The sequence below is a fragment of the Teleopsis dalmanni genome, chromosome 2 (genome assembly GCF_002237135.1).
Source record: "Teleopsis dalmanni isolate 2A chromosome 2, ASM223713v2, whole genome shotgun sequence".
Taxonomy (NCBI): Eukaryota; Metazoa; Arthropoda; class Insecta; order Diptera; family Diopsidae; genus Teleopsis; species Teleopsis dalmanni.
Genome location: NC_051847.1, coordinates 226466159 through 226477724, shown reverse-complemented (window position 1 = coordinate 226477724; position 11566 = coordinate 226466159). Strand labels below are relative to the sequence as shown.

At 30.8% G+C, this 11566-nt stretch overlaps 1 long non-coding RNA gene across 1 annotated transcript in view; it reads left to right on the top strand.

Annotated features, from left to right (window-relative positions):
- Nucleotides 1-10564, top strand: part of LOC119682585 — a 13490-nt gene extending 2926 nt beyond the window's left edge. Inside the window, exons 2-3 of the long non-coding RNA XR_005252587.1 lie at nucleotides 961-963; nucleotides 10554-10564. This is a non-coding gene — a long non-coding RNA (uncharacterized LOC119682585). The remainder of the gene's footprint in view (nucleotides 1-960; nucleotides 964-10553) is intronic.
- Nucleotides 10565-11566: the final 1002 nt, after the last annotated feature.

Below are 11566 nucleotides of genomic sequence, written 5' to 3'. Positions count from 1 at the left end.
TAACTTCAAGAAATTTATATGCTAAAATTGCCTTAAAAGTATTTAGTTATTTTGCATCAAAAACTTATGAATATTAAATAAAAGATTTCATAGTTTATTCCTGGGGGAACTAGGTAGACAGGAAAGTGAAGTGGAAGGAGAATCAAAACCTTCTCAATTAGCTAAGAAAACTCTTTTAGATTCGACAAATCTTGTAATTGTGGGTGGAAAGAGGGGCATATTAAAAAACCGCAGGACGTAATAATAAATGCAAATATTTGACCAATACTAACATTTCGAATACCTCTTAGTGTGTTTAACAATAGGATACTCAAAAGCCTAAGATTGTTTTTAGACATGCTTAGACAAAAACAACTGGTGCTCTGGTGACTGCTCTTCGAACGCCCGTAGATATATTTTATAGGAGAATAGACAGCGCAGATCGAGTCTATTCGTATAGTTCAGATATATATTAGAGATGGGCTCTTTGAAAGGAGTTAAGGAGCCCATCTGTTGTGGTTGTGGTTAAACACCAAACATACGTGGTTGACGGGTGCTGTGTTTCAAAGAAGAGTAGAGGTGTTAGATTGGTCCCGTTGTCCAACAAGGAGGAAATTATATCCAAACGTTTAGCTTTAATGTCAGAGTTGTGAGAGCCTTAACGGAAGGTTATCATGTTATATGACTCTTGATTCTGTCATACCACAGAACAGTTTTAAGCGATTGATTAGTTAATAGAAATTGAATAAAGAACCTTGTGATCAGAAGACTACTTGACGTGACGATTTTATGAAGCGGGAAATATTTCTAGTCCATATATTTCTGATGCTAGCATTTCCGATTTCCAAATTAAAGTCAGCTATTTTGAGCAATACTTACCACTGCGCTGTATATCAACATAGCATAGTAGAAAAAGTTATTGACTTCACTGAAGTTCCTAATGAAATAAGCATTCCCGGGAAATCTGAATTATTTTGTAAGATAGTTATTAATGTATAGCAAATGGACGCCTTCTCCTCAGTACTGGGCATTGGAAATATTGTTCGGTTGCAATGGCTAGTCTGCAGATATCCATCCACTTCTATCCATTCCTTCTTATGAGTATCTCCCATTGAAAACGTTGGTTGATTGCAGTGACAGATATTCTTTCACTTCCCATAATTAGTGATTGCTTGCTGTTTTATTGCCACGTTTTTCGTAAGTAATTTAAATAGAAAAGAACTAAATCCATCCAATTCGATTGATTATGAATCATTTTATTTACTTCTCTGACCCATAAGTGCAACAGAAGTCGTTGAATGCGGTTTACATAGAGTCATCATGGCGGCCACTGAGTGCTACAACTGATTCAACAAAAAAATTTTCTGACTAAGTGGCTTGCCTTTAATATGTTTTGATATTAGTTTTTTCATGGTACAATTCTCTAAGTTTACTGACTTGTCAGGTTAGTTCTCTTTTACATAAATAAATCTAATTCTCTTTTACATAATCTAATCAAAGTTCTTATTACAACCATTCTTAATAGATATTTTTATAAAAAATATTATTACATTATCTTATTAGACAATAGAAGCAATCAAACCTACTATTTACTTTTTCTAATGGCATCGTAACCGGATCCTGATATATGGTTGTCTTGGTATGAAAATATGTTCTTTTCAAAATCTTTGATTCATCTTTTGAAAGTGTTATATTCATTTAGTTACCTTGATTTAGGTCGAAGTGATATATACATCTAATGTAATTGATCTCTTAGGAAAATGTACTTCACTTCAAGACAGTTCAATTGCTTTATAGTTAGCATTGAATATATCTTAAAGTTATTGATATGGTTTACCATATCATATCATATCATTTGATTAAACACAGTCTAATGAAATATCTTTATTTGATAGGGTATAATTTTAGCAGATAGCCATAAGATCTATCATAAATAAATATAATTTGAATTAAGTTTTTTACTATTGCCTTGAAGTCATTATTATCTGACTAAATCTATTATCTATTTAAATGTTCCAAAATAAATTAAACGATTCTTTAAAGTTCTGTACAGTTGAAAACATCATGTAATTTTACTTTAAGTTGATATCCTTACGCTTAACGGCTTATTCAGAGGTGAAGTAGGTGGTGAGCAATGGTTCGAAGGATTGTGTGCTTTTAAGTATCTACAGATACTTACAGATACCCGTACGTGTTGTTGGGCTAACAGCAATAGCTGACACATTAAATTGCTGCACTTTTTCTTACTTACATACATATCTTCAGGGTTATTGTTTTTGCCGGCTCGCTGAAGGTGTTGCAAAAATAGCAACAAAAACAGGAAAATATCGAACGTTGGAAAAACAGTTTCCGGTCATTATACGGAAAACGGAAACAGCTACCAATCGAATGAATTTCCGGTAAGGTTTTTCCTCGTGCCTGTTTTTGCAACGCTCATACACTTTGTTCTTTATGGATCCTTTTTTACTGGTTCGCCTGGTATTTCTTTCTCTTGTTTTCCTTGTTTTGCGTCAATTTCACCGTTAATGTGCAATAAAATTACTGCAGGCGTTCGTCGGAACATATGAATGCAATGCATCCATTGCTAATGTAACTGTTTTTGTGTCTGTTGACATGGTTTTTGCCCCATTGGCATTAAGCCGTTAAAGTGATACCACCTTTTGCAGTTATTCTTCCTATACGTTTGGATGGTTAGAAAAAGTTCAAAGCTCTTTTGGTTACCAGGTGTGAAAAAGTGGACGCTTGGTCAGTTTCGCTTCTTGTCCTTTTTTTAGGAGAATATTAAATGTACAATAATTTTCTTTTTAACTCATTGACAAATTTAAATTGTTTGGTTTTGATATATTTTTTTCGGAAAATATATGTTACGTATTTTATTTTCTGGTTTATTTTTACTAAACTTCACAGTAAAAGTTTTTGTTACGCAAAAATAATTTGGCAGAAGTACTAAATCGATATATGTAAGCCGGAATGTATCTACAGGAATACTGAAGAATATTTTTTTTGAAAAATGAGAAATATTTGATAACTGTATTTTGTGTTTGATATTAAATATTTAAATAAAGCATAAAAATATTTAAGAAATAGAACCTTCCACTCAAATGGTAAAAAGATCATCAACGATTTATTTTTGTCCAAGCTGACTATTAAGAAAGGTTACTCCTAATGGTCTAATTTTATATCCATTACCATTCTAATATTTAAGATATTTAATGTTAAGTTTCTTGATTTCACTTTACTATTTCCCTCTATAATGGAGAAGATTCAAAATTTTGGCAGAATGAATAGATTTCCAGTTAAATTGATAAAAAGGTTTATATGGTCCAGCTCCTAAGACATAATCACATACATACATATATACCTACATACCTAGCAAGGGTGCGATGATGGCTTAAAAATGCAGAACTGTAGTTTTGCGGCTCAGAAGCGGTACTGATAAGCGTAAGAAAGTAAAAGAAGAAGATAAAACATTCAATTGGTAGGCATGAAATACTACTAATTAAAAACAATAAAATACCTTGGATTCATGATCGATGTAAGACTGACTTCCAAATAGCACTTTACCGTGGTAAACGTTAAGGCAGCGACGATGATAGCTTGTTTACGCAAATCGTTCATTTGCGTTCATTAGGTGGTGAGAGAAGGCATCCTCTAGCGATGGCTAAGGGATATATTATGATATATACCGTAACCTCTTTGGGCGGCAGCAAAAAAGTATCAGAAAGACTATTAGCAAAGATACACAGACGCAATGCATTGCGTGTTGGTTGCAATCCGATATTATAATTTTTTGTAAAATTAAATTACATTAAATTCTCTGTTATTTATTATCTACAAAATTTTTCATTAGTTGACCTTTTGGGTTTTGGTATATATAGTGCTGTTAGCTAGCACATTGTATTTGTTTGTGTCTTAGTTATTTAGCTAATTTGAGCACTAATTTTTGGTTTGTTTTTTAATTTATATAAATTTAGTACTGTTGTATATGTCTTAATTTGGTATTAATTGATGTAAAGATTAAAATATATTACATTCCACATAATAGGGACTATTATTATTATTATTTTGTTTTCGACCTATGCTCTGGTTGTGGATGTCAGTCATATATGGTTGGCGCCAGGCTATAGAAACTTTCAATGGAATGAAAAATCAGACAATTAAGCTCTCCTTGGTGATCTGTGAACGTCTCCCTTGAGGTTTCGGTTTGTTTTCCTAAGGAGTTAGATTTTCTCATTTTAAAATATTATATTAAATCTATATTTTTGTTATCATATATTGTTGAAATTTTGAGCTTTATTAAATATTAATTACATTTTCATATTATAATTTTTTCCCAAACCCCTCAATACAGATCTTCGTATCTTGTATCCGTATAAAGTGAAAAAATAAAATTGTTAAAAAATTAATATTTCATAATTTTGAGTTAAAATTGTTGTTAGATGCCTTAATTACTTATTTTCTACATGTCTTGCAAATTTTTGTAATATAATATTATAATTTTAATTTTGTAAGCCACATAACAATAGAAAACACTTTAGAAGTCACCTCACAGTGGTTTTAAGCTACAACGGATGTACTGCCACGTCCGGTGCTATGTACAGAGCCATTAAAACTTCATACTTAAGCAGTTCGCCCCATTGTTAAATATTTATTAGGACAATTTTTTAAAAATTCATGAGTTGCTAATTGAAAACGTTTGTCGTCCATTACAGGCCAAACACACACACTCAAACTCACACTCACACATACGAAGGCAAGCAGGCAGGCGAGCAGGCACGCACGAACGAGCACAAACCAAAAATGATATTCAATAGAATCACAGTTTCGAAGTAATAGTCCAGAAGCTTCGTAGGGGAAGTTTCATAGGGGAAGTAAAAAAAAGACTAAAACTAAAAAGGTAGACCAAAAGCAAAGAAAAGGTAAATTTGAGGTAAGACAAACTATGGTCAGGAAAGCAAAGAAAATCTAAATCAACTATGCCACAGCAGGTACGCGAACAAACAACATAGTTTAGCACTTTGGAACCCTTTGAAATAATAGAAAAGAAATAAAAAATAAACATATTTAATGCGTAGCGCGTATGTGTGAAATGATGTTAACGCTGTGTGGAGTAGCGGAAGGGGAGTAAGGCCTGTTACATATAAAATTAAGGTACCCCTTGCAAAAAAATTTTTCTGCTAACACTTTTGTATTACGTAGTAACAGTGCTTGTATACTTCTTTCTCTTCATTTGGGTATATATGTGTATATAAATTTATTTATGTATTTGCTAGAACACATTATGCACACATATTCCTTCAATCACTTCCGCTGAACGCTAAAGTGGCCCTTTCACACGCTATTATTTTGCTTGTAATTGGAACGTGTGAGAAATAATAATATGTACAAGGAGCTATGGCAGTTATAGTTGTTGTAGGACTTTTGTCCTACTCGGAACTAGTACTCGTATTCAGTGCATATTATGAAAACAAAAAGAACTAAAAGCCATGGTTGTCGTAAAAGGAGTTTAGACCAGCGGAGTCGTATGTACGCTTGACTGGGGAAGTTCTTTGCTACTTCAAATATTGCCACTCATACTTTGTTAAGAGGCAAAAACGAATAAAAAAAAATGTGAAATTCTTAAATAAAAAAAAAAAATGAAAATACAAACAAAACAATAACTACTGAAAATTTAAAACTTTTTTCTTTTTGCCTTCAAAGTTGTTAAAAAGTAGTAAAATACGTTATAAACAGTACAAATGAAAAAAATGCAGTAAAAGTGCAATAAGCGCGAAAACACGTTATAACATTAAGAAAATAAAATGAAAAAAAAAAAAAAATAGAAGCGTTTATGAAAAGCATAAACGAAGTGAGGCTCAGCTTACATTTTGCTTTGCATAGGCGCATGCATCAATATGAGTACAAATAACAAACAAGCACACACACATACTCCTTGCTTGATGACCCCGTCGCGTTAGTGTTTGTGTAAAGCTTTGCAAAAGTTTAAATGTGTTCTACTGCTATTATTGCTACGTTGCAGTTGTAGTTGTTGTTGTTGTTGTTGCTCCACTTCCAAGTGTGTCGTTGCATTTATTGTTTTCTTCTTGTTTTGTTGTTGTTTAGTTTTGTTTTTGTAGTATAATTGTTAGTGCCTATAATATGAATACATTTAAAACGTTTTATAGCATGTCGACCCCAGTTCCTGTTTACACTTAAACTTTTTGTTGTTGTTGGCACTGCTATTATTGTTGTTGTTGTTGCATGGCTTGGCTTGCTTTTGAACAAAAGATGAAGGTAAAAAGACTTTGTTGTATTAAATTTTTTAATGTTTTCTCTTTTTCTTTTTGTTTTTGTTTTTGTTTTTCTAAGAACGTCGTTAAGAGAAGTTTTTATATTGAAGTGGCCTACTGAGAGCTAAACTGAAGTAGTAAGAAGCCTGACAGCCGCAGCACTTTTAGCAATGGCAATAACAACAATAACAATAACAACAAGAACAACTCTAGTAAATCGAATAAAACGAAAATATTTTAGTTAAATTTAAACATACATACGTATGATTTTTTTTTTATAACAATTTAAATATGTTAATAAAATCTTAAGCAACAATGACTTAACATTTGCGCTGCATTACTACATTTAGTTTATTGTTAGAAATAATACAAAATATTAATTATATTATCGCTAAGGGTCCGGAAACCTATGTGTGATTTCTATGATCCGTCAATTATCTCTGTGTATTTTATTATCTTCATTATCTTTAGTATATTTTTACATATTATAACGCGTAACTTTTCTATTATATATTGGGTGATATTGCAAACTATCCGCAGTTTTTTGTCACTAAATGTTGTTAGTATCCATATATCTAGAATCTTAATTAGAAGAAAAATGGAAAAAATACCCTTGGTAACCCTCCATAACTTACTTTGAAGCCTGAATTGATGGCAAAAAAGGTTATGTTAAGTGTTTGTTGGGATTGTAAGTCTGGTCCTATGGTTAATTTAGTCCTCTATTACAACTTATAACACCCAATCGGAGGTAATATCTATATCTTGTACCACATAATCCAGTTATGGGCAAACTTTGATTGACCTAGAGACGGAGTTGTCTTCATTAGAGTAGTTTTGTGGTAGTTGTGGTTAACATCCAAAGTAAATAAAAAAGACTCTTATACTTTTATTCAATGTGAAGTTATATTTTTTCAATCGGATGTTGTAATCCAAACAACAGCTGAGGGTTAGATATGCGAAGCCATAATGAAGGAGGCAGTAATATAAGACATATGTATATGGCTTCAATTGGTACCGGCAGAATTCTTTCTAATGGGGGCATTTATCAATGCATTTTCTTCATATGAGTGTTGAGCATACCGTCTATGTTGGTAATACTGAATGTTTTACGCTCTCAGTTGATTGTTTTGATTCTTTTAATAACATATATATGTAAATAGATTGTCTTTCATTTAATAGTTAATGTTCATATTTGCATGAAGTCAGGTTTGTTTTGTGGCTACCCTCGCGGTATATGTAAAACTAAACATCTGCGTAACTAATCAATATGTCTTTGAACTTAATTAGTGCAGATCATATTTTGATAAAGGCTTTTAATACGTACAAGATTTTAGTTAATTGCTATATGGTAGCTAATGGCTTAGTCGGTCATTACCAACCATATTTCAAATAACTTGCTCATCTATTTTTGTTTTTTATACTCTAAAAAATTTTATTTTTTTTTATTCCCTGCTTTTTGTATTTAAAGTTGATAAGCGTAAAAAGACGATAACCTGCTTTTCGCCAACATTTGTCCTTTGTCTTTCGCTATACTACTTTTGTACTTTGGTCATCAGAGCTCGGTCATTCGTGTATCCTTGAGGAGGATAATATCCTTCGAGTGGCAAACGTGTAAACAACGTTAAGTGCATGAAACTTTGGATGTGTGTATATGTATAAATGTGTAGCACTGAAATCTTGTTAAACTGGCAATGCTGTCACTGGTACTTACACTTATGTTGTTGTTGTTGTTTTCACTTTATATTGTTGTTGTAGTTTGGCAACTTAACTTGCCCGTATGTTACACAATTTATATATCTTCCGTGTTAATCTGAGATGTTAGTAGCCTTTTTTGGTTGCTGGCTTTGAATGCTGGTACAGGTGCATATTGCAGAGATGTCCATGTATGCTTCGTTGCCTGTGTATATAAAGTAAAGCTTGTTGCACCTCAGTTAAGCTCATTTATCTTGTGACACAATGACAGAGTCTTAAATGTGGATTTTAAGTTGTTCATACTTAGACAATATTTTGTAATTTTATGTCAAATGATTTTTAAATGATGTTTGTTAATTTATTATAAGAAAGTAACTAAGTAAATTGCAAATAGTGCATTAGAAAAATCTAAGCAAAAAAAACAGTAAAGTTAATGCTAATTAAAATATGTTGAAAGAACTTAAGCTTTTAAAGATAAAATTATTGAGGATACTTAAAATTTAGTTGAAAAAATAGTAAATTTGTGAGGATGAGTGATGGATATAAGTTCTACTTTTTCTTTGCAATCTTTTTCTGATGAAATATTAGTTAGTGTTTGAAGCAATTTCATTCAATAGTGTCGACAGTAACAAGAGCTTCATTGCATTGTAATAACAAGTTAATCAGGTGAATTTACAGAGGTATTGTTTGAAGCCTAGCATATCTTTACTCTACACTGTGATTAACAAGTTCTGAATTATGTGAGCGTAAACAAAATTAAACAATTTCAGCGTTCTATATTTGATGTACTTTTGCATAAATCTCGAGTCTGTGTGTATACCATCACTTCTGATATACCATGGAACTTTTGGCATATGTTTCAACACATTATTTTAATAAAAGTACGACTTTGAGATTTTCTAATGATAAAAAATAACAATAACTTCATATATTAGTATGAATACTTCTAAAATAATAACAAATATACTTTAATCACTTATCGACATATATTAACATTTAAATAAATGTTTCTTCTATAAGTTCCAAACTCAGTAAATAATATTTAACTTTACTTATATTGACTCTAGAATACATAAATTATTATAAAAATGCTTTTTTAATTATATTTAATTTATTACTTTTAAATTATCGCAAATTTCCAATACCTCAAAAAGTTACTCATACGCCATGGAATACAATTTTAAAATAAAATTTTTTGTTTGTCGATTATAACAAACAAGTACGACTTTCTACTGAAGTTCATTAAAAAACCGCAAAATATAAAAATTAATATATTGTATCTGCATATTTGTATGTTTTAAAGATAAAATTAACTTCATTGAAGCATGTGTACTTCCGTTGAACTCTGTGCATTCACTCTGCATCATTACAATCGATATCGAAATCGATGTAACAATTTTTAATAAAAATTTTTAATTGAATATTTAATTATTGCACTTTGACATTGCACCTTTAGCTTGTATTCAGTATGTAAATGTGGTTTTGCTATGTCAGTTACACTCATCAATGTAGTTATATATTTGTATCTTTGCATGCAATTACTATACATATGCGCATCGAATATCGCATTTCTCTATATAAACATACATTAATGTAAATATGTGTATATTTGCACATAAGTGCATCTGTATATATATGAATTTGTGTATTAAATCAAAATTAATAGCGTTACTTCCGTTTCCGTTCACTTTGTGCACTTTAACGCATCCAAAAGTCATAATGAATGCTAACTTGTATCATCATTCAATTAATTGTTAGCATTCAACATAATGTGCATCCGTTGCATGTTGAATGCAGATTTGCATATCATCTATTCTATATATTGATTTCATATAAAATCTACATCTGTGTATGAGTATTATAAAAAATACATTTTATTACTTCCTACATGAAATATTACACAAAAAATATATATTACAGTTACATATCATATATTTTCAAGTTTTTTTCGCAGCACTCATACGCATATTTTACTGAAAAAAAATATATTGTAGTTTTTCAGGAATTTTCATGTGTAAAACATAATCAGAGGTTGGCATTTTTTTAATCACTTCTACATAAATTACAACAGGAAAATTTATAAAAAAATTTATGGCACTAAGTGTAAAAAGTTCACAACGTGATTATTTCATATCAAATTTTTAATCCTTTGATTTGTAATTCTCAGATTTATAGTAAATTAAATTGATATTTATTTTGAGCAAATATGGGGTAGATATTTATTGTATACATTTATAGCATACATAAATTTAAGTACTTGAATATATGGCATAATTGTGATATGATATATTTACAAAATTAACGAACCAAAAAGTAAGTTATCTTTGGCAGTGATAAAATTACTGATACAGGTTTCTTAGTATCACTGATTGGAATTAGTCATTGCTTTATATGCTTAGAATGTATTTAAAGTAAATTTCATGTTAATATCTCTACTGGTGCTTACTAGATTCAGTCGCTTCTTACTACAATCATGCCTTATAACGGGGTTCTTCTAGCCCATTTCCCGCGGGTTGATAATAGTCTTTCAAAGCAGTGTGACAGCTAAAGTTCGAGCTCATGAAATACTAATAAGTCACTTTTTTAATGTAATGTAGATTAGATATGCCATAGATTAAATTATATAATATAAATAATATAGTGTTATTTTATATATGTATTAACGTTTTTATCAACATTTTAAGTAAATACGACATCTTAATGTCAATAAAAATATTATCTGTTCTTATATGTAATATATCTAAATTCATGATAAATTTTTGAGGAGAGTCCATTACCTCAAAAACTTATTTATTTGTTGGGAGTATACTTCATTACAAAACCAAAGAGTTAAAATTTTAAGGAGTTTGTTAAAGCTCTTATAATGAAAGGTTTATAGTTAAGCTTAATACTTTTATATACGTTATATGCGTTCATATACATTAATAGCTTTAATCCTATGCCCTCTTAATGAGCATGGTGTTAACGCTACATCACACCTTTCTCCAGTTGCGCCTGTTTTTAAGTTGATTCTCAATTAATATACTAAAGCACGATGAATATAGAATGCATAACCCAATTAGGAAACCAACATAGAAGTTTAAGTCGTAGTTACGGAGAAGAAGATGTTAGTGCTTCACATGTTAATGTTCAGAGTATGCGGGTCGGATATTGATTATGCTGAGGGCTCACATTTTTGGGGATCATGTCCAGGTTCAGGACCTTTCAGTAAAGAGCAATTTAGGATTTGTTAAAGTTAGTTTTGAAGCCTTTGAGTTTTTTATAGAGTAACACAATGGGCCAATAGGTCTAAGTGAATCCTTTGGATTTCTGATATAACTTAGCCTAAGCTAGAGCTTGATATCATAACCAAGTGTTATGTGAGAGTTTCAATAGATAACCAAAGTATTGAAAAAATAATATCAATCCATATTGTTTTTCGTCCACATGAGCGGTTGCAATTTTAATTTAGATTTTAAAAAATAATTTTAAAACAAATTTTTTTTACGTATTTTTGGATAATTTCTTTATATATTGTTCAAAACTAAAAAAAAAGAATAGCTTTGAAACAAAAATAGGCAAGCTCAAAAATTAAAACTTTCAATTCGTTGAACTTGTGTTTCCAAATAAAGCTGTAGTTTATAAGC